The following is a 27878-nucleotide window of genomic DNA, read 5'->3' as shown; positions in this document are numbered from 1 at the left end:
TTCTCAAGAGCTTTTCAGCAATATGTTAATAAAATGAATACTACAGATTTTTGGTCTTTTTTTATATTTGTGCTTGTGAATATACATAGGTTTGCTTACATATTTGATGAAGATGAGGCATGAAGAAGAAAAATTGTGAATATTGATCTCCACATTTCTGAGATTTCATGTTAGATTCATGCAACATTTAGCTGATGAATCAGCCCTCCATTTTAAAAAGGGTTATTCGTTGAGAGAGTGAAATAAAATATTTTTATTAAATATATATATATACACATATATATATATATGTATACTTGTATAGGCATAAGGAAAGTAAAATTTTCCTATTCTTTATTCTTTTGGAATAAAGAAGATAAACCATATTATATGGAGGACAGCACTTCTTTTAAGTTAAAGGTCACAATTTACTCAACAGACAAGGGAATTTCATCTTCCTCAAAATTCGTTTTTTAAGCTTAGAGACCATGAAGAGCTATGATTCATGTTGCTACAGTAGAGTGGCTTGTGATGTATCTGAATTTCAACAATATGTTTTTGAACTAATCCAGAAAAGTAAGTTACAAACCTTGAAGTCAGATTGAAAACAGCTGTCATTTGGCGGGGCGGGAATCAAAGCTGTGAGAGGAAAAAAATTCTCCTCTACATAATAAGTAAATACTACCTTACTGCCTAATTAGCTTTTACTGAATCCAGTTTATGCTGCTCCACAGACTTGATAAAGAGAAAATATTTAAAAAAAAAAATTAGTCTTGTATCTAAGTCATGGATTTTCAAGTTATTATTAATCAGCTAATTTTGATAACGAAATATTTATTTCATTTTGCTTAATCTGAAAAACCAAATAAAGTGAAAAAAAAAAGATAGTTTTAATGTGAGCTTTTGAAAGTTCTAAACCATCAAAGAGGGGGAAAAATCCAAAGAAAAGATCTGTAAAACTCAATGCAAATTTTACAATATGTCCTTATTGTAACATTTTAAAGTGGTTTCTCTGGGGACACCTGGGTGGCTCAGTCAGTTGAGTATAGCACTCTTGATTTCAGTTCAGGTCATGATCTCATGGTCGTGAAATCAAGCTCCACGTCGGGCTATGCACTGAGTGTAGAGCCTGCTTGGGAATCTCTCTCTCCCTTCTGTCTGCTCCTCTCCCCCTAGCGTGTGTGCATGTGCATTATCTTTCTCTCATAAAAATAAAAATAAAAAGTTTTCTCTGAATAACAAAACACTAATTCATGTTGGACTGAAGACTAAGGAAATAACTTCCATTACTAAAGATACAGATGGTGGGCTTAAAAGATGGCTGATTCATAACTACCTGATGGCTTTAGTATTCCGGAATCTTTCCATATATATTCACTCACTCCTTAACCTTGGTTCTATCCTTAAATTTATGGAAAGATGACTGCAGCAGTTCCAGGTATTATATCTAGATACTAGAATATTCAGGGAAAGAAGAGAAAAGGCAGTGTTCAAAGGAAGAAGAGAATTGGCCTTTCCCCCTTGTGCCCTCTTAGAAATGCTGAACCTTTTCTTTCTTTCCCAGAATCTTCCCAGAAGCCTCATGTATCTGCTTGACTATTTCTGAGCCATTCGTTGGCAAGAATATTTAGAGTGTCCTTAGACCAGTTGTTCTCACCTGAGGGTGTTTTTGCTATTCAGGGAGCATTTGACAATATCTGGATATGTTGTTTGATTATCACAATTAGGGCAGCACTACTGGCATCCAGTGAGTAGAAGCCAAAAATATTGCTAAACAACCTACACAATGCACCTGACAGCCCTCCATAACAAAGAATTGCCCAGATCACATTGTCAGTAGTGCTAAGTTTGAAAAATCCTGTCTTAAAATAATCAGGCCTACCCATAGAACTAAGGTTAACATCAGCTTCTAGCAAGGCACATGGGTGAGTGAGAGAAGAATCTACACACAAAGAAAATTATAGTTCTTTTAGAAACAAATCTGCACAGTGAGCCAAATGAACACCAATGCCACTACCCTCACCTAGTAGTAACAGGCACAATTATATAGTTGTATATTTGTATATGATTTATAGTTAATTTTATAGTTGTATGGAGATAAGGCTCTCTACCTTCAGAAATCTGATTAAAAAGGCCATGATGGCTGACCTCATGGTATTTTAGTTATGGCTAGCTGATTGATGGATGTGCCATAAAAATGGTATTTAAATACATTTAAAAGACCATGAAAAATATAGTGTTATCTTCACAGCTCTAATAAAGTATTGGCAATTGGGAACATATTAGTAATTTTCTTTTTCATTTTATAGCACAGCTATAGTTTAAAATAGAAAACTGTGTGTATTCATGCATATGTATGTATGAACTTAAAATCATTTTTCTCTTAGAAGAGCCTGGGGTGTGAATTTCTTAAGGAAAAGGGTCATTCTTATTTTTAAGCCACCTACCATTCTTCACAGATTTTCTGTGCTTTTCATATACGATATTAAATAATTGTTTTTGATAAAGAAGATTTGAATTATTTTATATTAACTTCATTTTAAATACCTTAGAATAGTAATACATTTAAGATTGAGAAAGCATTTAATTAATACACAGTATTATACAATATATCAAGTGAAGTCAAAGTACATTTTCTAGAATTGAGATCATTTTTGTTTAACTCTAACATTATTCTAGCTTTTATCATACAATAATAACATTACAAACAAACCTTTGAGATATTGAGTTTAGTTTTTGACCACCACAATAAAGCAAATAAGCCAAGTTAAATGAATTTTTTGGTTTCTCAGTGCGTATAAAATTTATGTTCACATTATACCATAGTTTATTAAGTATGCTAAGCATTATTTTCAATAAAAAATGTACATACCTTAATTTAAAATATTTATTTGTAAAAAATGATAAACATCATCATAGTTTCTGGTAAGTCATAATCTTTTTGCTGTTGGAGTGTTTTGTGTGGATGTAATGGCTGCTGACTGATCAGGGTGGTGTTTGCTGAGGGTTGAGGTGGCGGTTTCTTAAATTAAGACAACAAATGAAGTTTGCCTCATAAATTGACCCTTCCTAGGGGCGCCTGGGTGGCGCAGTCGGTTAAGCGTCCGACTTCAGCCAGGTCACGATCTCGCGGTCCGTGAGTTCGAGCCCCGCGTCGGGCTCTGGGCTGATGGCTCGGAGCCTGGAGCCTGTTTCCGATTCTGTGTCTCCCTCTCTCTCTGCCCCTCCCCCGTTCATGCTCTGTCTCTCTCTGTCCCAAAAATAAATAAACGTTGAAAAAAAATTTTTTAAAAATAAAAATAAATTGACCCTTCCTTTCATGAACAGTTTCTCTTTAGCATGGAAAGCTGTTTGATAGTGTTTTACCCGCATTAGAACTTCTTTCAAAACTGGAGTCAGTCTTTTCAAAACCTGCCACTGCTTATCAAACTAGTTTATGTAACATTCTAAATCCTTTGTTGTCATTACGGCAATCTTTGTAAGTATCTTCACCAGGAGTAGATTCCATCTCAAGAAACCATTTTCTTTGATCATCCATAAGGAGCAAATCTTCAACTGTTAAAGTTTTGTCATGAGTTTATGATGATTCAGTCATATCTTCAGGCTCCACTTCTAATTCTAGTTCTCTTGTTATTTTTACTGTATCTGCTATTACTTCTGCCACTGAAGTCTTTAACACCTATGGAGTTATTTTTAGAGAGTGTATTGTAAGCCCTGGGAAAATGGATAGGATAATTGCTGAAACGTCAATGATGTTCTGGTCTCAAGGCTGTGGAACGCCATAACACTATGAGTTCCAGAGCCACATGATCCCCCCGGAGCCAGTTAGGGAACAGAGCGACGGTAATTGCCTAGAAGTCCTTGAAACTGCACATCTCCCCTACATACTTTCATGTAAACACCAGATGTGTGTTTGGTCTATGTCTGGAGGCTCTTTGTGTTTTCCTCCCATGCTTTGACATTCTTTGATGTTTATACCTGGAGAACATGTGCAGTTTGCTGCTGCTGCTCTTTCTCTGACGGAGGCTGCCCTGCACGTCTGCTCTAAGTGTCTGAGAACTTTTTCTTCAGTGCGCAGCTACAAACACCTCAAAGTTATCCACAAGAGTTGAAATCAACTTCTCCTGAACTCCTGTATTAATATTAATATTAATATTAATATTAATATTAATATTTTAACCTCTTCCCATGAATCACAGATGTTCTAAAAAGCATCTAAAATAGAGAATCCTTTCCAGAAGGTCTTCAACTTACTTTGCACAGATCCAGTATTGTAATCACTGTCTGTGGCAGTTATAGTCTTATGAAATGTATTTCTTAGGTAATAAGACTTGAAACTAAAAATTATTCCTTGAACCATGGGCTGAAGAATGGATGTTAAGTTAGCAGGCATGAAAACAACACTAATCTCATTGTACATATCCATCAGAGCCCTGAGTGACCAGGTACAATTTCAATGAGCAATAATATATTGAAAGGAATCTTTTTTTTTTTTTTTTTCCTGAGGACTAGTTCTCAACAGTGGCTTAAATTTTGTATTAAACCATGTTATAAACAGAAGTGCTGTCACCCAGGCTCTGTTGTTCAATTTAGGGAGCAGAAGGCAGAGTAGATTTAGCATAATTCTTAACGGCCATCAGAATTTTATAATGGCAAGTGAGAATTGGCTTCAACTTAAAGTCACCAGATGCATTCAACCTTATCAAGAGAGTCAGCAGCCTCTCTTCTGAAGCTTTGAAGCCAGGCATTGGCATTGACCTCTCCCTTCAGTGGAAGTCCTAAATGGCAACTTCTTCCAAGAAGGCTGTTTCTTATACCCTGGAAATCTGTTGTTTAGTGTAGCCACTTTCATTAATTACATTGGCTAGATCTTCTGGCTAATTTGCTTTAGCTCCTAAATCAGCCTTTGCTGCTTCACCTTGCATTTCTGTGTTCATGAGGGTGGCTTTTTTCCTTAAATCTCATGAATCAATCTCTGGTAGCTTCAAACTTTTCTTCTGCAGCTTCCTCACCTCTCTCAGTCTTCATGGAATTGAAGAGAGTTTGGGCCTTGCTTGGATAAGGCTTTGGTTTAAGGAAATGTTGTGGCTGATTTGATCTTCTATCCAGACCACTGAAACTTTCTTTATATCAGCAATAGGTTGCTTTGATTTCTTATCATCTGTGTGTTCACTGGAGTATCACTTTTAATTTCCTTCAAGAAGCTTTCCTTTGCATTCACAGCTTGGCTGTTTGGTGCAAGAGGCCCGGATTTCAGCCTGTCTCTACTTTTGACATGCCTTTCTCAGAAAGCTTAATCATTTCTAGCTTTTGATTTAAAGGAGAATTGTGCAACTCTTTCACCTGAACACTTAGAGGCCATTGTAGAGTTAATAATCAGCTTAACTGCATAATTATTATGTCTCAGGTAATAAATAGGGAGGCCTGAGGAGAAGATGAAAGACAGGGAAATGGCCAGTCAATGGACCAGTCAGAACACATACAACATTTATCAATTAAATTTTCCATCTTATGTGGGCATGATTTGTGGTATCCCAAAACAATTATGGTAATGACATCAAAGATTACTGATCACAGATTATCATAACAAATATAAAATTATTGAAAATTTTTGAAATATTGTGAGGATTACCAAAATATGACACAGACATGAAGTGAGAAAATGCTATTGGAAAAATAGCACCAGTAAACTGCTTGACATAAGCTTCCCACAAACCTTCACTTTGTAAAAAATACCACAATACATATGAAGGGCAGTAAAACAACATGTGGCTTTATAGAACTCCAAAGCCAGAAGAGCACTTTAAATAACACTCACAAGAAAACTGTGGCTCAGGGAGATTAGTTAATTTTTTTCTAGCTACTACATCTAGACAAAGAGAGACAAAAATTATAATCTCAGAGCTGTTATCTCATTCATATCCTGCTGCTCAAATTTTCTGGTCATCTCTTTGGAATGCAAGGTAGGATGTAGAAAAATAAAAGCTGGAGATAAAGAAATTTGTACAGCATCTTACATTTGAGAATTCTCGATGACGGATATGCACAAAGGAATGCTCCTAGTCCTTAACGATGCCAGTGATAGGTTTTGCAGAACTAACAAAACAACGACAATAAATTATATGGGACATTTCCTAGAGTCCACTAGCAAATTTAGCAATCATACCTCCCCAGATTACTGTTAAGATATGAAATTATTATTTTTACATGACAGGTAAATAACCCGTTTCCTTTAATTAGACTAGATTAAGAGAAGTGAAGTGCTTTTGAAAATAGCAGTGGAATGGAATGGTGTCTTTCATCAAGAGCTGAATCCTGTTAATGTCTTATGCTGTCTAGTTACCATGACAAATAGGTTGTGGTACATGCACACTTTAATTATTAACACTGAAATCTGCTGAAATTGAAGTATTGCTCTCAGTAAGAGCTATTACTGCTGAAATGACCCATTTAATAGTGACCCATGGTATCAAAGTATGGATTTAAATTGGTAATTAATAACAGTCCATTTCTGAAAATGTTAACACAGGAGTTCAATAAAAATGCTAACTAGGTCTCAAATACCACAGACAGTGTATTGACATATTAATATTTATTATTTATGTTAAACGCTTTGGAGATTTAGGTATGAAACAAATGATAACGGGAAAAGTGTTTCCTAACTAGTGTTCAAGGAATCAGTTAGTAAATTTAGTGGATTGGTTAACCTTTTTTTTTTTTTTAATTTTTATATCCAGAATTCTTCACATAAGAATTTCTCTTATTACATTCTACGGTATGTGAAATAATCAGTAAAAGGAAGTGAAACTTTTAAATGCAACAGCGTGACACTGAGGAGGAATTTTGGAGTAATTGAATGTCAGCTGTGTTGTCCAAGTCCCATACAATAATTAGCTGCCCCACACCTACCCTTTTCATTTTATGCCTTATCAAAATAATATAAAGCTCCATGATCAATTATATTATGAAATAACATTTTAAATGATATATTGATAGAAATAAAAAACAAATGAAGTAAATTTTTATAATGAAACATACCTAGAGCAGCATGATATTTCCAGTCACTAATATGTGGTTGGATTGCATTTATTGATATTTGGTGTGATTTACTTAAATTGGCTTATCTTAAGCTGACATTAAAATAGAATTGTTTTCTGAATATATTGATTGACAGCATCCTAAATGTTAGAAAAGGTTAAGAGAAAAGAATGTGTGATATATAATTTTTTAAAAGGTAATTTAAAAACTGCAACTTCCACCTGAGAATAAATGTGTACTATATTATTTCAGTTATGGTGAATATAAAAATATGTTTAATGATACCATTCATCATCACTTAGGTTAAATTGAAATAAAAATGGCAGAAAATTTTCAACAAAACTTAGGTCAAATTTCAATTTATTTTGTTCAATGGGATTGTTAGTATCTAGGTTAGCATGAAGAAAATAATATATGGTAGAAACATTTCAAAGTACTTTGAAAGTTAAGTACACACACACACACATACACACTCACTCATACATGCACATTTTAATAAAAAATAGTTTTAAAACCAGAACATTACTTAGCAACTAATCCCCTTCCTTAAGACGAACTGGATACTACAACAGCTACCATTAGAGATTTAAGTGTTGTCCTCAGGGAACTTATGCCTAAATCTGCGGTATGCAAAGGTGTCTCAAATGACCTGTACCAAAGGTATTTCTTTGTTTAGCTTTGGCACTTAAGTTATACTTTTTCTATGCACTTAGTAGGTTAGTACATTTGACACAGGTCCACCTCTCCAGGTGATAGAATCACAGTGGCAACACATTATGCATGTCTTATTATGATACTTTTCAAACAATGATGTTCTCTTTTTAATTTCACTTCTGTGGCCCAGTCCCAAGGTCTTTTTTTTTCCTGAAAGTAGTTAAAAATCTCTTTGTTATAAATATGAGCATCTATATGAATATATTATGGTTAGATTTCTGTAACCATTGTCTTCAAACATAAATCATAGCAGTGCTACGAATTTCAAATACTATGTTGACGATTTTCTCTTGAAAAACTATGTGCTTAATGATCTATATGATGAGGTCTGAAACTTGGAATATTCCAAATTGACTTTGAATCGAAGTTGCTCTCAACAGATTGGGTAGAAAACATTTGCCTTACTAGTAATTACACACACACACACACACACACACACACACACACACACACATACACACACACAGTAATACTAAAAAAGTTCAGTGAGATTATGATTTCGTCAAATGCTGTAGCAGTATGTGTTTATTTGTTTATACCTCCTGAAATAGTAGTATAGTAAATTCTCTGAAGGGATGCCGGTGAAGGAAGAATAATGAATGAAAAATACACCTTTTAAAATCATCGACTGACAGCCTTTTCTAGTTTTTTAGGAGATTTGGATTAATCTTCTCTGGATAATTGGCTAATTTTTTATTAATATGATATGGTTATCAAATTTGCGTATGAAACTTACACTATCCCTTTCCTATATCAAAAGAATTACACCATGGCTGTATACATAGAGATATGAATTGTTTTATTATAAAGTGAGAATAACTTGGAACTTTTACCTCAAAACTGTGAGGCAAACAAAATAAAGTGAGAAGTAGAATTCTGTTTGATAGAATTGCACTTATAGGCCCATTTGTTTTCCTTAGTTGTATTACATTTTGCTGTAATTTAAAAGTTCTTGAAAGCCATCAGTTTGGCTGGTTGGCTGGTTGGCAGATCCATTGGTTGATTGATGTGATGAAAGTATTTATGGTGTAACCATTCTGTATTAACAGACATCAGTATTTGAAGCATCATCTTTGTTTGAACTTCAACATCTCCAAGTCTTTTATTTTTTTAATGTTTATTTTTGGGAGAGAGAGAGAGAGAGAGGAAGAGAGACAGACCGTGAAGGGGTGGGGGAGGATGGAACAGAGAGAGGGAGACATGGAATCCGAAGCAGGCTCCAGGCTCTGAGCAGTCAGCACAGAGCCCAACACAGGGCTTGAACTCACGAACCACGAGATCATGACCTGGGCCGAAGTTGGACACTCAACTAAATGAGCCATCCATGCTCCCCTCAACATTTCCAAGTCTTAAAGATTTGTTAATGATCTGTTCTAACAGATTTGACTATTTCTACTGCTTTGAATAATTTTGCTTGGGCATAAGATGGGCCAGCTCTCTTGGTCTTTAATCTGTCAACATTGGTGATATAGTAACATATCTTATTTTTTCAACTTATATAAAACATTTGGCTGATAACTTGTTAAAATGGCCGGTGGGCAGTTGGGGGAGATAAGCTGGAGTGGGGGGTAAGATAAGCAGTTATTCTTCTAGTAATCTTTTGCATATTGGACAAAATATCTTAAATAGTAGTCCTTCATAGCTGTATTCTGTACCACCTCAAGAGTTCTTTTGGATACCAAGTAAATTTTAACACTCAGTGATGACATAAGCTAGGCAATATTATAAGGCAAAGACAAACAAAAAAGTCTGTCTATTGCTACATCCAGTAACATTGTGTATCCTACAGTTGCAAATAGACAATAAGGTTAAGGTTTCCCTTATTCTGTATTCAAGAGCCAAAAGAGTTATGTAACATCTTAAAGGACATTTTTTTTGTTAGTTTTTGCTTTTGTTTTTGTTTTTTACAATATATGAAGTTTATTGTCAAATTGGCTTCCATACAACACCCAGTGCTCATCCCAAAAGGTGCCCTCAGTACCCATCACCCACCCTCCCCTCCCTCCCACCCCCCATCAACCCTCAGTTTGGTCTCAGTTTTTAAGAGTCTCTTGTGCTTTGGCTCTCTCCCACTCTAACCTCTTTTTTTTTCCCTTCCCCTCCCCCATGGGTTTCGTTTAAGTTTCTCAGGATCCACATAAGAGTGAAACCATATGGTATCTGTCTTTCTCTGTATGGCTTATTTCACTTAGCATTACACTCTCCAGTTCCATCCATGTTGCTACAAAGGACCATATTTCATTCTTTCTCATTGCCACGTAGTACTCCATTGTGTATATAAATCACAATTTCTTTATCCATTCATCAGTTGATGGACATTTAGGCTTTTTCCACAATTTGGCTATTGTTGAGAGTGCTGCTATAAACAATGGGGTACAAGTGCCCCTATGCATCAGTACTCCTGTATCCCTTGGGTAAATTCCTAGCAGTGCTACTGCTGGGTCATAGGGTAGGTCTATTTTTAATTTTTTGAGGAACCTCCACACTGTTTTCCAGAGTGGCTGCACCAGTTTGCATTCCCACCAACAGTGTAAGAGGGTTCCCGTTTCTCCACATCCTCTCCAGCATCTTTAGTCTCCTGACTTGTTCATTTTGGCCACTCTGACTGGCGTGAGGTGATATCTCAGTGTGGTTTTGATTTGTATTTCCCTGATGAGGAGTGACGTTGAGCATCTTTTCATGTGCCTGTTGGCCATCCGGATGTCTTCTTTAGAGAAGTGTCTATTAATGCTTTCTGCCCATTTCTTCACTGGGTTATTTGTTTTTCAGGTGTGGAGTTTGGTAAGCTCTTTATAGATTTTGGATACTAGCCCTTTGTCCGATATGTCATTTGCAAATATCTTTTCCCATTCCGTTGGTTGCCTTTTAGTTTTGTTGGTTGTTTCCTTTGCTGTGCAGAAGCTTTTTATCTTCATGAGGTCCCAGTAGTTAATTTTTGCTTTTAATTCCCTTGCCTTTGGGGATGTGTCGAGTAAGAAATTGTTGCAGCTGAGGTCAGGGAGGGTTTTTCCTGCTTTCTCAACTCTAGGGTTTCGATGGTTTCCTGTCTCACATTCAGGTCCTTTATCCGTTTTGAGTTTATTTTTGTGAATGGTGTGAGAAAGTGGTCTAGTTTCATCCTTCTGCATGTTGCTGTCCAGTTCTCCCAGCACCATTTGTTAAAGAGACTGTCTTTTTTCCATTGGATATTCTTTCCTGCTTTGTCAAAGATTAGTTGGCCATACGTTTGTGGGTCTAGTTCTGGGGTTTCTATTCTATTCCATTGGTCTATGCGTCTGTTTTTGTGCCAATACCATGCTGTCTTGACGATGACAGCTTTGTAGTAGAGGCTAAAGTCTGGGATTGTGATGCCTCCTGCTTTGGTCTTCTTCTTCAAAATTACTTTGGCTATTCTAGGCCTTTTGTGGTTCCGTATGAATTTTAGGATTGCTTGTTCTAGTTTCGAGAAGAATGCTGGTGCAATTTTGATTGGGATTGCATTGAATGTGTAGATAAGCTTTGGGTAGTATTGACATTTTAACAATATTTATTCTTCCAATCCATGAGCATGGAATGTTTTTCGATTTCTTTATATCTTCAATTTCCTTCATAAGCTTTCTATAGTTTTCAGCATACAGATCTTTTACATGTTTGGTTAGATTTATTCCTAGGTATTTATTCTTCTTGGTGCAATTGTGAATGGGATCAGTTTCTTTATTTGTCTTTCTGCTTCATTATTAGTGTATACGAATGCAACTGATTTCTGTACATTTATTGTACAAGTTGTATCCTGCAACTTTGCTAAATTCATGTATGAGTTCTAGCAGACTTCTGGTGGAGTCTATCAGATTTTCCATGTATGATATCATGTCATCTGCAAAAAGTGAAAGCTTAAATTCATCTTTGCCCATTTTGATGCCTTTGATTTCCTTTTGTTTTCTGATTGCTGATGCTAGAACTTCCAGCACTATGTTAAACAACAGTGGTGAGAGTGGGCATCCCTGTCGTGTTCCTGATCTCAGGGAAAAAGCTCTTAGTTTTTCCCCATTGAGAATGATGTAAGCTGTGGGATTTTCATAAATGGCTTTTATGATCTTTAAATATGTTCCTTCTATCCCAACTTTCTTGAGGGTTTTTATTAAGAAAGGGTGCTGGATTTTGTCAAAGGCCTTTTCTGCATCGATTGACAGGATCATATGGTTCTTATCTTTTCTTGTATTAATGTGATGTATCACATTGATTGATTTGTGAATGTTGAACCAGCCCTGCATCCCAGGAATGAATCCCACTTGATCATGGTGAATAATTCTTTTTATATGCTGTTGAATTCGATTTGCTAGTATCTTATTGAGAATTTTGGCATCCATATTCATCAGGGATATTGGCCTGTAGTTCTCTTTTTTTACTGGGTCTCTGTCTGGTTTAGGAATCAAAGTAATACTGGCTTCATAGAATGAGTCTGGAAGTTTTCCTTCCCTTTCTATTTTTTGGAATAGCTTGAGAAGGATAAGTATTATCTCTGCTTTAAACATCTGGTAGAACTCCCCTGGGAAGCCATCCGGTCCTGGACTCTTATTTGTTGGGAGATTTTTGATGACTGATTCCATTTCTTCGCTGGTTATGGGTCTGTCAAAGCTTTCTATTTCCTCCTGATTGAGTTTTGGAAGTGTGTGGGTGTTTAGGAATTTGTCCATTTCTTCCAGGTTGTCCAGTTTGTTGGCATATAATTTTTCATAGTACTCCCTGATAATTGCTTGTATCTCTGAGGGATTGGTTGTAATAATTCCATTTTCATTCATGATTTTATCTATTTGGGTCATCTCCCGTTTCTTTTTGAGAAGCCTGGCTAGAGGTTTGTCAATTTTGTTTATTTTTTCAAAAAACCAACTCTTGGTTTCGTTGATCTGCTCTACAGTTTTTTTAGATTCTATATTGTTTATTTCTGCTCTGATCTTTATGATTTCTCTTCTTCTGCTGGATTTAGGCTGTCTTTGCTATTCTGCTTCTATTTCCTTTAGGTGTGCTGTTATATTTTGTATTTGAGATTTTTCTTGTTTCTTGAGATAGGCCTGGATTGCAATGTATTTTCCTCTCAGGACTGCCTTCGCTGCATCCCAAAGCGTTTGGATTGTTGTATTTTCATTTTCGTTTGTTTCCATATATTTTTAATTTCTTCTCTAATTGCCTGGTTGACCCATTCATTCTTTAGTAGGGTGTTCCTTAACCTCCATGCTTTTGGAGGTTTTCCAGACTTTTTCCTGTGGTTGATTTCAAGCTTCATCACATTGTGGTCTGAAAGTATGCATGGTATGATTTCAATTCTTGTATACTTATGAAGGGCTGCTTTGTGACCCAGTATGTGATCTATCTTGGAGAATGTTCCATGTGCACTCGAGAAGAAAGTATATTCTGTTGCTTTGGGATGCAGAGTTCTAAATATATCTGGCAAGTCCATCTGATCCAATGTATCATTCAGGGACCTTGTTTCTTTATTGACTGTGTGTCTGGATGATCTATCCATTTCTGTAAGTGGAGTGTTAAGGTCTCCTCAATTACCACATTCTTCTCAATAAGGTTGCTTGTGTTTATGAGTAATTATTTTATATATTTGGGGGCTCCCGTATTCGGCACATAGACATTTATAATTGTTAGCTCTTCCTGATGGATAGACCCTGTGATTATTACATAATGCCCTTCTTCATTTCTTGTTACAGCCTTTAAAGTCTAGTTTGTCTGATGTAAGTATGGCTACTCCAGCTTTCTTTTGACTTCCAGTGGCATGATAAATAGTTCTCCATCCCCTCACTCTCAATCTGAAGGTGTCCTCAGGTCTAAAATGAGTCTCTTGTAGACAACAAATAGATGGGTCTTGTTTTTTTATCCATTTTTATCCATTCTGATACCCTATGTCTTTTGGTTGGCGTATTTAGTCCATTTACATTCAGTGTTATTACAGAAAGATATGTGTTTAGAGTCATTGTGATGTCCGTAGGTTTCATGCTTGTAGGATGTCTCTGGTACTTTGTCTCACAGGATCCCCCTTAAAATCTCTTGTAGGGCTGGTTTAGTGGTGACAAATCCTTCAGTTTTTGTTTGTTTGGGAGGACCTTTACTCTCCTTCTATTCTAAATGACAGACTTGCTGGATAAAGGATTCTCAGCTGCATATTTTTCTGTTCATCACATTGAAGATATCCTGCCATTCCTTTCTGGCCTGCCAAGTTTCAGTAGCGAGATCCGTCAGGAGTCTTATCAGTCTCCCTTTATATGTTAAAGCATGTTTACCTCCAGCTGCTTTCAGAATTTTCTCTTTATGCTTGTATTTTGCCAGTTTCACTATGATATGTCGTGCAGAAGATCGATTCAAGTTATGTCTGAAGGGAGTTCTCTGTGCCTCTTGGATTTCAATGCCTTTTTCCTTCCCCAGATCAGGGAAGTTCTCAGCTATGATTTCTTCAAGTACACCTTCAGCACCTTTCCCTCTCTCTTCCTCCTCTGGAATACCAATTATGTGTAGATTATTTCTCTTTAGTGCATCACTTAGTTTTCTAATTTTCCCCTCATACTCCTCGATTTTTTTATCTCTCTTTTTTTCAGCTTCTTCTTTTTCCATAATTTTATCTTCTAGTTCACCTATTCTCTTCTCTGCTTCTTCAATCTGAGCCGTAGTTGTCTCCATTCTATTTTGTAGTTCATTGATAGCATTTTTTAGCTCCTCCTGGCTGTTCCTTAGAACGTTGATCTCTGTAGCAAGAGATTTTCTGCTGTCCTTTATACTGTTTTCAAGCCCAGCGATTAATTTTATGACTATTATTGTAAATTCACATTCTGTTATATTGTTTAAATCATTTTGGATCAGTTTGTTAGCTGTCGTTATTTCCTGGAGGTTTTTCTGAGGGTAATTCTTCTGTTTCATCATTTTGGATAGTCCCTGGAGTGGTAGGGGATTGCGGGGCACTTCCCCTGTGCTGTCTTGAATAACTTGCGTTGGTGGGCGGGGCCGCAGTCAGACCTGATGTCTGCCCCCAGCCCACCTCTGTGGCCACAGTCAGACTGGTGTATGCCCTCTCTTCCCCTCTCCTAGGGGCAGGATTCACTGTGAGGTGGCGTGGCCCATCTGGGCTACTTGCACACTGCCAGGCTTGTGGTGCTGGGGATCTGGTGTATTAGCTGGGGTGGGTAGGCAAGGTGCATGGGGCAGGAGGGGCAGGCTTAGCTCCCTTCTCCTTAGGTGATCCACTTCAGGAGTGGCCCTGTGGCAGCGGGAGGGAGTCAGATCCGGTGCCGGAGGTTTGGCTCCGCAGAAGCACAGCATTGGGTGTTTGCACAGTGCAAGCGATTTCCCTGGCAGGAACTGGTTCCCTTTGGGATTTTGGCTGGGGGATGGGCGAGGGAGATGGCACTGGCGAGCACTTTTGTTCCCCACCAAGCTGAGCTCTGTATCCGGGGCTCAACACCTCTCCCTCCCGTTGTAAAGGACAATTTTTTTAAATAAATTAAATGTATGTCTCCAACATCCAGAAGATACTAGCTTTTAATACCATAAAAACAATTTAGCATACAGTGTTACCTTATAACCAAATGCCCTTGAAATAAATTTTCACATTCTCAATATTATCATGTAGATTCATTTAAAAATGATGAAAGATGACAATAACACTGAAATAGGAAGTTGATGATCAGTAATTGTCAGATCTAAGAGTAACATCAATTAAGATCAAAGACAATTGGATTGACCAAACAGATTTGGTGGCTCACTATTGTAATTCTATCAGAATTTGGCCAAGCTGTTCATCTAACATTAGGAAAAAAATTCATCCTTTCACCATTTCTTCTCAGAAACATAGAAACCCAAGTTTTAATGGCCAGAAAACTATGCAGCTGCCTTTATATTGGTGTTCTTTTTTTAAAATAAGGAAACACCATTTTTTCTGATGAACAAAATCAAAGAACCAAATAAGTGGAGAGACATTTTATATTCATAGATAGAAGACTCAAGATTGTCAAGAGGTCAGTTCTTCCCAACTTGATCTATAAATTTCATGAAATTCCAACCAAATTCCTAGAAAGTTATTTCATGGATATGAATAAACTGTTTGTAAAGTTTGTATGGATGGGCAGAAGACACAGAATAGCCAACACAGTATTGAAGGTGAACAAAAAGCTGGAGGACTGTTGTATGCAACACTAAGGCTTACTGTAAAGCTACTATAATCAAGTCAGTGTGGAATTTGCAAAATAGGCAAATAGGTCAGTAGAAGAGAATAGAGACCCGAGAAGTAGGACCCAATAAATAAAGTCAACTGAATTTTGAAAAAGGAGCAAAGAGAATACAATGAAGCAAGGATAATGTCTTTGACAAATGGTGCTAGAATAACTGGACATCCACATGTAAAAAAAAAATGAATTAGACACAGATCTTACACCTTTCAAAAAAATGAACTCAAAATGGATCATAGACTTAAATGTCAAATGCAAAAATATGTAATATATACATTATACATATATAATACATATATACATATATACACATATACACATATAATTAATATATGCATAACATATATACACATATACATATATAATACATGTATACATATATGCATAATATTTACATATATGTAAATATATATTTACAAATAAATAAATACATTTCCTGGATGATAACATGAAAAGAAACGTAGATGACAACGCCAAAGACACCACACACAAAAAACACAAACACCAAAGACACAACCACAAAAGAAAAAATTGATAAACTGGGCTTCATTTAAATAAAAAAACTTCTGCTCTGTCAGTAACAAATTCAAGAGAATTAGCAGACAAGCCATAGGCTGGGAGAAAACATTGGCAAAAGATACATCTGATAAAGGACTGTTATCCGGATTATACAGAGAAATCTTAAAATTCAACAACAAGAAAACAAACTACCTTCAAGTGATCCCCAGCAAGATTGAGCATCAGATGTTCACCATGGTAACCAGGTCAAATAAGCAAAGTTGGACTGACTGTTTACCTTTCTGCTCAAATAAACTTCAATTCTCTGGAATGTCTTCCTATGATATTTATTTTATATGACCGCTTATATAAGAATACTCTTGTTAAAGGAAGCCAAATTAAGATAAGACTTGATTTGTCACCTAATAATCTTAATCAATTTTTAAAAATGATTTCTCAGTAGATAATAGTATAGGAGAGTCAATAGTTTAAGTTCATTCAAGTCCACATTGAAGTCCAAGGGCAAGGTAAGACTCATAATGTCTCAGCTCATAGACAATCAGGCAGAGAGAGTAAGTTCTCCCCTCTTTAGACATTTTGTTCTATTCAGGACTTCAACAGTTGTTATAGCCCCAACCACATGGAGAAAGGAAATCTGCTTTACTCAGTCTTCTGATTCAAAAGTTAATTTCATCCACATAACTCTTACAGACACACTTAAGATAGTGTTTAACCAAATATCTGCATTCCTCCTGCTCCAATCAAATTGACACATAAAATTAACCATGACAAGGAGTGAGAATGTTTTTTTAAAGTTCATGGATTTAATCCTTCAGTTGCCACCATTAACAGTTCAATTGCAAAAAAGTTAGGAAAAAATATTCAAATGAATATGCAGTGAGGCAACAAGGCAGTCACAAAGATATATTATCTGACAGCTATATAAAAATTTATTCCAAGATGGAGAATGAGACTGTATGTATTAAATTCTGCTAATAGTTTAAGTGAAATGAAGAGTAAATATTGGCCATTGCATTTATCTATATGGATGTCATTGCTGATTTTAATGCAATCTGTTTTGGTATAAGGGATAAAGTTTTTAAGAGGGTTTTTTGTTTTGTTTTCCCTTTTAAGATGATATAAATAGCAGCATGATTCAGAGAAACTGCTTCTATAAGTGAAATAGAGAGGAAAATCATCAACTGTGAAGAGAGTGCAAGAGTTGTTAAAAGTTTGAAAAGGGGACAAGCGGAAAGTATAGTGCAAGAGGATAGGAATGAAAGAAAGTGACTCAGACTGAGTAAATATATGTGATTGCCAGGAAGTATTAAGTCTCACTGGAGGGTAGTGATCATGAAATTAAAGCAAGGCAAGTCTACAAGTTCACATTTTCCAACTTTATTCAGATGTGTGTATACAGTCATGAAGTAGGCTGAGAGCTGGCTTTAACTGGGATTGCAATTTACATATATGAAATAAGGGTAAAGCAATTGAAGGGATATGAACAAGAGTGTTATTAATGAAGGATAAGAGAATTCAAACTGAGTAAGAAGAAATGTGAGAAAATACTGAGAAGTAGCAAATTATACTGTATAAGATTATATAAACAAATATTTGCCTATGTACATGTATATATAACTGTATATACATATTTTCCTATATTTGGATATTTACTGGAAAATGTTTCTTTTTCAACTTTTTTCTTAACTTTTAAAACTATAAATAAAATATTTTATTTTAAATCAATATTATGTTACTCTTTATTTCTTATTATTTCCTCAAGTTAATTATTCTGAAACAGGTTAATTGGATTCTCAAAGAAAAGAAGAGAGAAGGCATAAGAGAACAGAAAAGTTTTTCCATCTGTATTCTACAACTGCAAGTATGAAGATGAGTGAAGTTCTAGAACATGAAATTAAGGTATTGTGGTTATGCTTAATACCATCAGTCTAGGGTGTCTTGAAAGAATAGAATGACTTTGCACTGGATTTTGTCAGTCTGAGAGATTATAATAAGCTTGCAGTAAATCTTCTGGCATTTGGAAACCTAGGTTAATTATACTGAAGTGTCCTCAGGCAAGAGATCTGAATTTTCTTCTTCTTAACACTGTACAATCTGTAGTTTTGTCAGTTTGCTTCAGCGCACATTAATTATCTGACTGATAGGGATGTGTCACTCTCTAGCCAGCTGTCACTACTGTTGATCAATAAAGCCCCCTGTAAGTCTCTGGTAAGACCTTAAAGCTGGCAGCGTATTTAAAGTCAATAATTATTTATATTTACAAAGCATGTAAGCCAGTGACTTAAACAAATAAATCTATTCTATAAGACAATGTCTAAAAACTAAGAGTGTTCAGTATGTTAACTTCCATGAAGCAAATAGACAGATTTATTATATTTGAAGGTTGTATTTATCCTAGATGCTTAACACAAAGCACTTATATTAGAACATCATGCGGTGCACCTGGGTGGCTCAGTCAGTTGAGAGTCCGACTTTGGCTCAAGTCATGATTTCGTGTTTTGTGAGTTCCACCCCATGTCAGACTCTGTGCTGACAGCTCAGAGCCTGGAGCCTGCTTCAGATTCTGTGTCGCCCTCTCACTCCCCCACTTGCGCTGTCTGTCTCTCTCTCTCACGCATTCTCTCTCTCAAAATAAGTAAACATTAAAAAATTTTAAAAAGAAAAACATCATGCAAATACTGCTATTAGTTGGAAGACATCAAAGCCATCATCACTGCTGGTGTGCTTGAAATCAGAAAAATAAGCCATAGTTCTGCAGTTATATACACCCATGCCTTTGTGTAACACAGTATGAAACAGGGCACTGGGCTCTGTTTCTAAATATAACCATTCACAGTTTCCCACAGTGTTTAGCCATTTGCAGGACACTGACACATTACGGGGTATTTTTTAACCTCTCCACAATTATAATTCAGGTTTTTACAAGAGTGTCCTAGTGTATGCAGGCTGCTAAACAGAATACCATTAATTGGTGGCTTATAAACAACAGAAATTTACTTCTCATAGTTCTGGAGACTAGGAATCCAAGATCAAGGCATCAGAAGATTAGATGTCTGCTTCACAGATGGCTGCCTTTTCACTGTGCCCTCACATGGCAAAGGGACAAGGGAGTTCTCTGTAGTCTCTTTTATAAGGGCACTAATTCCATTCATGAGGGCTCTACTCTTATGACTTAATCATTTCCCCAAATCCTCACCTTTTAATATCATACCTGGGGTTAGGATTTAGCATATGAATTTTAGGGAGACATAAACATTTAGTCTATAGCAAAGAGTCTTATGTTTACATGGAAATTTATAATGTGATACTCAGATCGAGGAATGCCAGATATTGATAACTCTAAAATGCCAATGATTTTCAAACAAGAAAATAAATGTTCCAATAGGCCTATTTGACACATTCATGATTTTAAAGCAAGTAATTAATTTTTTTAACTCTCTTTTTTATTGGGGCACAGTTGCCCCCATGCCTTGATTGTATATTTGGTTTAGATAGTGTCGGAGACATTACTTCGAAATTTAGTTTAAGCTTTATTTATTTTGTATTTGCATTTTTTTAATTTTAATTTCTACTCATTTTTATTTATTTTTATGTATTTTATTTATTTATTTTGAGAGAGAGAGGAAAGCAAGCGGGGTAGGGGCAGAGAGAAAGGGAGAAAGAAAGAAGCAGGCTCCAAGCTGTCAGTACAGAGCCCGATGTGGGGATTGAACTTACAAAGTGTGAGATCATGACCTGAGCTGAAACCAAGAGTCAGATGCTTAATAGACCAAGCAATCCAGCACCCTAAATTTTTATTTTCATTTAAATCTTAGTTAACATATTCTGTAATAATGGCTTCAGGAGTAGAAATTAGTGATTCGTCACTTACAAATAACACCCAGTGCTCATCCCAAGTGCCCTCTTTAATTCTCATCACCCATTTAGCCCATCCTCCCACCCTCGTCCCCTCCAGCAACCCTCAGTTTGTTCTCTGTATTTTAGGGTCACTTATGGCTTGCCTCCTTCTCTGTTTTTATCTTATTTTTCCTTCCCTTCCTTTATGTTCATGTGTTTTGTTTCTTAAATTCCACACGAGTGAAATCATATGGTATTTGTGTTTCTCTGACTGACTTATTTCCCTTGGCATAATACATACCAGTTCCATCCATGTTGTTGCAAATGGTAAGATTTCATCCTATTTAATCACCAAGTAATATTCCATTGTGTATATATACCAACTCTTCTTTATTCATCAGTCAATGGACATTTGGGCTTTTTCCATAATTTGGCTATTGTTGATAAAATGCTGCTATAAACATTGGGTGCATGTGACCCTTTGAATCAGTATTTTTATATCCTTTGGGTAAATACCTAATAGTGCAATTGCTGGGTCATTATGCTAGTTCTATTTTTAATTTTTTGAGGAAACTCCATACTGTTCACCGGAGTGGCTGCACTGGTTTGCATTCACACGAGGGCAAAAGTGTACCCCTTTCTCTACATCCTTGCCAACATCTATTGTTGCCTGAATTGTTAATTTAGTTTAAGTTTTATATTTGATACTAGATGTTCAATTTCATTTTGGATGTTTTAGAAAATATTCCAATTATTCACTTATTTCAACTGGAATATTTTTTTCCTTAAAACTAATCAGATCTAGAAATTCTCAGTATAAAAGGAATTAGCCCCCAACCTATGGAGTTTCAAGATTAATACAAGAATCTAGGAAAACAATATTATTATCAAATTTCACAGTAGTTCTTAAACTAATTAAGGATAGATAGTAAGCAAAGGAAAAAAATGAGAAGCTAAAATATCTAGTTAAGTCTGTATAACACATTTTCTGTACAAGCAAAAAAATAAAATATAGACAGTAAAATTCACAGCATTCTTACAAATGGTATAATTATGGAGATGTATCCTGGAGATACAACCCAGGATTTAAATTAGAGGAATTAGAATAAAACACTTGACATATCTATTTAAATGCTTTTGTTTACCACTTTGCTACTCCTTTTCAAGAATTGTCTAATAGGTAGCATGCAAGTAGGAATTAATTGAGTACATTTGCCACATTCTCATTGAAAATTATTTATTGTCAATATCAGGCACATCCTGAAAGTTATGGGGAGTTTGCTATATACATTTATACTTAAATTAATTCTTTTGTGGAATATATGAACTTTTATACCATAACAAGGTTACAATTCACAGGTTGTTCTTTGATTTTTTTTTTAGCATGTTAAATTAAACTTACCTTGAAGTCCCATAAAAGACAATAATCTGAACCAGATGGCTTACACATAATTGCAATAAATCATCACTGATTCTGAAAAAGCATTACTGAGATACGCTACATATTTAACTTGACTCAGTAGAGAAAGAAATAAAACAAAGACAGATGATTTCTGTCAGGCACTTTGCAAGGTTTAGTCTCTCTTTATAAACACACACATGTAATATATATGTAATATATAACATACACACATATATTATACATATATTATTGAATGTATATTCACATTTAATTCTCCTATTAATCTATAAAAGATGTATATAAATTGTGTGTGTGTGTGTGTGTGTGTGTGTGTGTGTGTGTGTGTGTGTAAATAAGGAACAGACAGGGGCACCTTGGTGGCCGACTTCAGCTCAGGTCATGATCTCACAGCTCATTGTTCGAGCCCTGCATCAGGCTCTGTGCTGACAGCTCAGAGCCTGTATCCTGCTTCGGATTCTGTGTCTCCCTCTGTCTCTGCCCTTCTCCCCACTCGTGCTCTGTGTCTCTCTCTCAAAAATAAATAAACATTAAAAAAATAAATAAGTAAACAAATAAGGAACAGACAAATCTGTATGTGATTAACACCAAGGCCTTCATACATGGCAATAAAAGTACATTTCATAATTTTGAGTGTTATCCAAAAGGATGCTGAGATTTAAAAATATATGACATCAACATCATCATTATTACTGATATAATTTACATTTATTGCACACTTTTTAAAATTGTTCATATATCCTAGTTCTCTCAGGATGGTCCCAGTTTACACCTGTTTTTCAAACAGAATTTTTAAGAGCACCACACTCAATATTAAATTATTTTACTTTGGTTGATAAATCAAGTGACCACATTTCTGATTATGAAATAAGCATTTTATTATATTTTGAATGCATTTAACCATCAATTCCTAAAATGGTCACTTTCCACATGAAGAAATGAGAGTAGTTTATTAACTAATATAAGTTTGTCCAATCAGTAAATTATAGAAATTTACTTTGGAATAAACCCAGGTACCTGGACCCTCCTACCAATGCACACAAGATAATTTAGCTGTTCTCAACAGAGTGAATTTGAATGTTTTAATTCAGTGTAATTAATTGCATGTAATTTATATTAGGTGACATGTTCCCCTCCATGGATGGAGAAATATAAAATCTATGATAAAATATGTGGAAGGTACTGGGACAGAGTGAACCTTGAAATAATCAGTTGTGTTTTAGCAAGGGAAGGTATGTGCAATACACTAGGGAGGGAAAAGCACCCCGTGTGGAAGTAGAGAAATTAGTATATTTGCAAAAGTTTAAAAGTAAATGATCTCTTTGGTTGGAAAAATTCAAATTAAATTTAATATAGAATTAGGAGTTCTTTTCAATACGCTCCCATTCTTTTTAAACATGTAAAATGTGCAACTTAATCATTCCAGCAACTTCTAATCTGGCATACTCAGAATTTCCGTATTATAAGAATAATGTCTGTGTCATACTTTAAATCCTATCATTTTCTGATATTCTTGAACTGCTTAAATATTAGTTATATACTATGATATTTTATAGGTTTTTCAGTAGTATTTAAAACAGGTTTACACATTATAAAAAATGGATATTTTGCAGTTGGACAAAGGAGGGAAAAGTAAAAATATTGAAAAAAGAGGAAGAAAAGTTATCATTATTTGATATGATATGGGACACCTATGACAATCAGTTTATATTAGAAATATATAGATTTATTCAGCCAACAGCTATCTTAGGAGCATCTGTGTGAGGTGTTGGAAATTGGTCCCTTTCCTCAAAGATTTTACTTCTTAGCAGATTTCAAATTCTATTATATCTCTCCTGATTTATCTTCAATTCTAGTTCTATATCTTAAGCAACAATGATTTTATATAAGTACCAGAGCCTCAGTATATTGTAAAAAGGGCACATGTATGTGTGTGTATGAATTTATATGCAAACGCATGCATGTATGTGTGTACATGTGTGTATATATACACAAATGTATAAATAGATGATGGATAGATAGATAGATAAATAGATAGATAGATAGATAGATAGATATAGGCAGGCATATATGCCTAGATTTGTGTACACAAAAATGCACACACACACACACATTCAGAAACATTTATTTGGACTGGTGAAACCGTGAAACTATAAGTCTTACCATTTTCTGAAATCTTGCTACTTTGTTGAAGCAGCTTTGAGTTTTAGTCTTCTTTATATTTGTTACATAAAGGAATAAAAATTTGGGTGTTATGGAGTCCAAAGTTTTTGTTATATAAACTGATATGTTTATCCATCAAATTTTACAGTTGAAATTGATTTTTGAAAATAGAAAATGTCCCCCAAATTTGATCAAGATGCACCATTCTTTGAGTTACACACACACACACACACACACACACACAATCTTAGCTACCTTTATAATATAATCTTTTCATTGTTTAAAAAAGGAAGTTGCGGGGCGCCTGGGTGGCGCAGTCGGTTAAGCGTCCGACTTCAGCCAGGTCACAATCTCGCGGTCCGTGAGTTCGAGCCCCGCGTCGGGCTCTGGGCTGATGGCTCAGAGCCTGGAGCCTGTTTCCGATTCTGTGTCTCCCTCTCTCTCTGCCCCTCCCCCGTTCATGCTCTGTCTCTCTCTGTCCCAAAAATAAATTAAAAAAACGTTGAAAAATTTAAAAAAAAATAAATAAAAAAGGAAGTTGCTATTATCTGTGTTAACATGCTGTGATTACTATTAATTTCCACTACCTTTTTCATTATAATTGTTATAGTCTTCATTATTTCATCGCATTAGTCCTTCTTGGATGTCAGTATATTCAATGTAATTGTGAACTTTTCAAGCACGACCTTCTTGATTTATTTCTGGAGGCTATGAAGAGGGCTATCTTACCACCTGCATCCTTCTAAAATGTAAAATAGTTGAATTGAAAGTAAACTGATGGAAAAAGTTAACCTTTTGATTTGGGAAGGTCTGCTGCATTTATGTCACAGGAGCTCTTTAGTATATTTTTGTCTGTTTACTAAGGACATATCTAAATACCCGAATTTAGATAATTTCAAGACAGAAATCAAGTATACTCTATGGGGCGCCTAAGTGGCTCAGTTGGCTGAGTGTTCAACTTTGGCTCATGTCATGATCTCCCGGTCTGTGGGTGCAAGCCCCATGTCAGACTCTGTGCTGACAGCTTGGAGCCTGGAGCCTGATTTGGAATCTGTGTCTCCCTCCCTCTCTATGCCCCTCCTCTGTTCATGCTCTGGCTCTCTGTCTCAAAAATAAATAAACATTTTTAAAAAATTATATAAAAAAAGGAACACTCTAAAAACTGGTCTAACATTAGTTGTTTCAGTTGTTTCCAATAATTAATAAACCAATTATTAATAAATTAGAACCTTCACTTCTGTTAAAAACCTATCAGAAATCAGTATCTGTTTTTAGTTTGTTATATTCAAATTATTTTTCAATATCAAGGCAATCATTAAATAATAAATATAGTATTTTATTAACATGAAATACTGAAAATAAGTTTTCTTTTAGAACATATCATTTAATAAAATAAATTTTTATGAAACCAAGAGTTAGTTTTTTGAAAAAATAAACAAAATTGATAAACCTCTAGCCAAGCTTCTCAAAAAGAAAAGGGAGATGACCCAAATAGATAAAATCATGAAGGAAAATGGAATTGTTACAACTATTCCCTCAAAAATACAAAGAATACCAAGGAATACTATGAAAAATTATATGCCCACAAGCTGGACAACCTGGAAGAAATGGACAAATTCCTAAGCACCCATACACTTCGAAAACCCAAACAGGAAGAAATAGAAAACTTGAACAGACCCATAACCAGTGAAGAAATTGAATCAATTATCAAAAATCTCCCAACAAATAAGAGTCCAGGACCAGATGGCTTCCCAGGGAAATTCTACCAGACATTTGAAGCAGAGATAATACCTATACTTCTCAAGCTATTCCAAAAAATAGAAGGGAAACTTCCAGACTCATTCTATGAAGCCAGTATTACTTTTATTCCTAAACCAGACAGAGACCCAGCAAAAAAAGAGAACTACAGTCCAATATCCCTGATGAATATGGATGCAAAAATTCTCAATAAGACTAGCAAATTGAATTCCACAGCATATAAAAAGAATTATTCACCATGATCAATTGGGATTAATTTCTGGGCTGCAGGGCTGGTTCAACATTCACAAATCAATCAATGTGATACATCACATTAATAAAAGAAAAGATAAGAACCATATGATCCTGTCTATCGATGCAGAAAAAGCATTTGAGAAAATTCACCATCCTTTCTTAATAAAACCCCTTGAGAAATTTGGGATAGAAGGAACATACTTAAACATCAGAAAAGCCATTTATGAAAAGTCCACAGCTAATATCATCTTCAATGGGGAAAAACTGAGAGCTTTCCTTCTGAAATCAGGAACACTACAGGGATGGTCACTCTCACCGCTGTTGTTCAACATAGTGTTGGAAGTGCTAGCATCAGCAATCAGACAGCAAAAGGAAATCAAAGACATCAAAATTGGCAAAGATGAAGTCAAACTTTCACTTTTTGCAGATGACATGATATTATACATGGAAAACCCAATAGACTCCACCAAAAGTCTGCTAGAACTGATACATGAATTCAGCAAAGTTGCAGGATACAAAATCAATGTACAGAAATCAGTTGCATTCTTATACACTCATAATGAAGCAACAGAAAGACAAATAAAGAAACTGATCCCATTCACAATTGCACCAAGAAGCATAAAATACCTAAGAATAAACCTAACCAAAGATGTACAAGAGCTGTATGCTGAAAACTATAGAAAACTTATGAAGGGAATTGAAGAAGATATAAAGAAATGGAAAAACATTCTGGGCTCATGGGTTAGAAGAATAAATATTGTTAAATGTCAATACTACCCAAAGCTATCTACACATTCAATGCAATCCCAATCAAAATTGCACCACCATTCTTTTCGAAACTAGAACAGGCAATCCTAAAATTTGTATGGAACCACAAAAGACCCCAAATAGCCGAAGTATTTTGAAGAAGAAGACCAGAGCAGGAGGCATCACAATCCCAGACTTTAGCCTCTACTACAAAGCTGTCATCGTCAAGACAGCATGGTATTGGCACAAAAACAGACGCATAGACCAATGGAATAGAATAGAAACCCCAGAATTAGACCCACAAAAGTATGGCCAACTAATCTTTGACAAAGCAGGAAAGAATATCCAATGGAAATAAGACAGTCTCTTTAACAAATGGTGCTGGGAGAACTGGACAGCAACATGCAGTAGGATGAAACTAGACCACTGTCTTACACCATTCACAAAAATAAACGCAAAATGGATAAAGGACCTGAATGTGAGACAGGAAACCATCAAAACCCTAGAGGAGAAAGCAGGAAAAGACCTCTCTGACCTCAGCCGTAGCAATCTCTTACTTGACACATCCCCAAAGGCAAGGGAATTAAAAGCAAAAGTGAATTACTGGGACCTTATGAAGATAAAAAGCTTCTGCACAGCAAAGGAAACAACCAACAAAACTAAAAGGCAACCAAAGGAATGGGAAAAGATATTTGCAAATGACATATCGGACAAAGGGCTAGTATCCAAAATCTATAAAGAGCTCACCAAACTCCACACCCGAAAAACAAACAATCCAGTGAAGAGATGGGCAGAAGACGTGAATAGACACATCTCTAAAGAAGACACCCAGATGGCCAACAGGCATATGAAAAGATGCTCAACGTCACTCCTCATCAGGGAAATACAAATCAAAACCACACTGAGATACCACCTCACTCCAGTCAGAGTGGCTAAAATGAACAAATCTGGAGACTATAGATGCTGGAGAGGATGTGGAGAGAAGGGAACCCTCTTGCACTATTGGTGGGAATGCAAACTGGTGCAGCCACTCTGTAAAACAGTGTGGAGGTTCCTCAAAAAATTAAAAATAGATCTACCCTATGACCCAGCAATAACACTGCTAGGAATTTACCCAAGGGATACAGGAGTGCTGATGCATAGGGGCACTTGTACCCCAATGTTTATAGCAGCACTCGCAACAATAGCCAAATTATGGAAAAAGCCTAAATGTCCATCAACTGATGAATGGATAAAGAAATTGTGGTTTATATTCACAATGGAATGCTATG

Source organism: Herpailurus yagouaroundi, unplaced genomic scaffold (genome assembly GCF_014898765.1).
Source record: "Herpailurus yagouaroundi ecotype Mexico unplaced genomic scaffold, PumYag 164, whole genome shotgun sequence".
Lineage (NCBI taxonomy): Eukaryota > Metazoa > Chordata > Mammalia > Carnivora > Felidae > Herpailurus > Herpailurus yagouaroundi.
Note: the sequence above shows the minus strand (reverse complement) of the source record.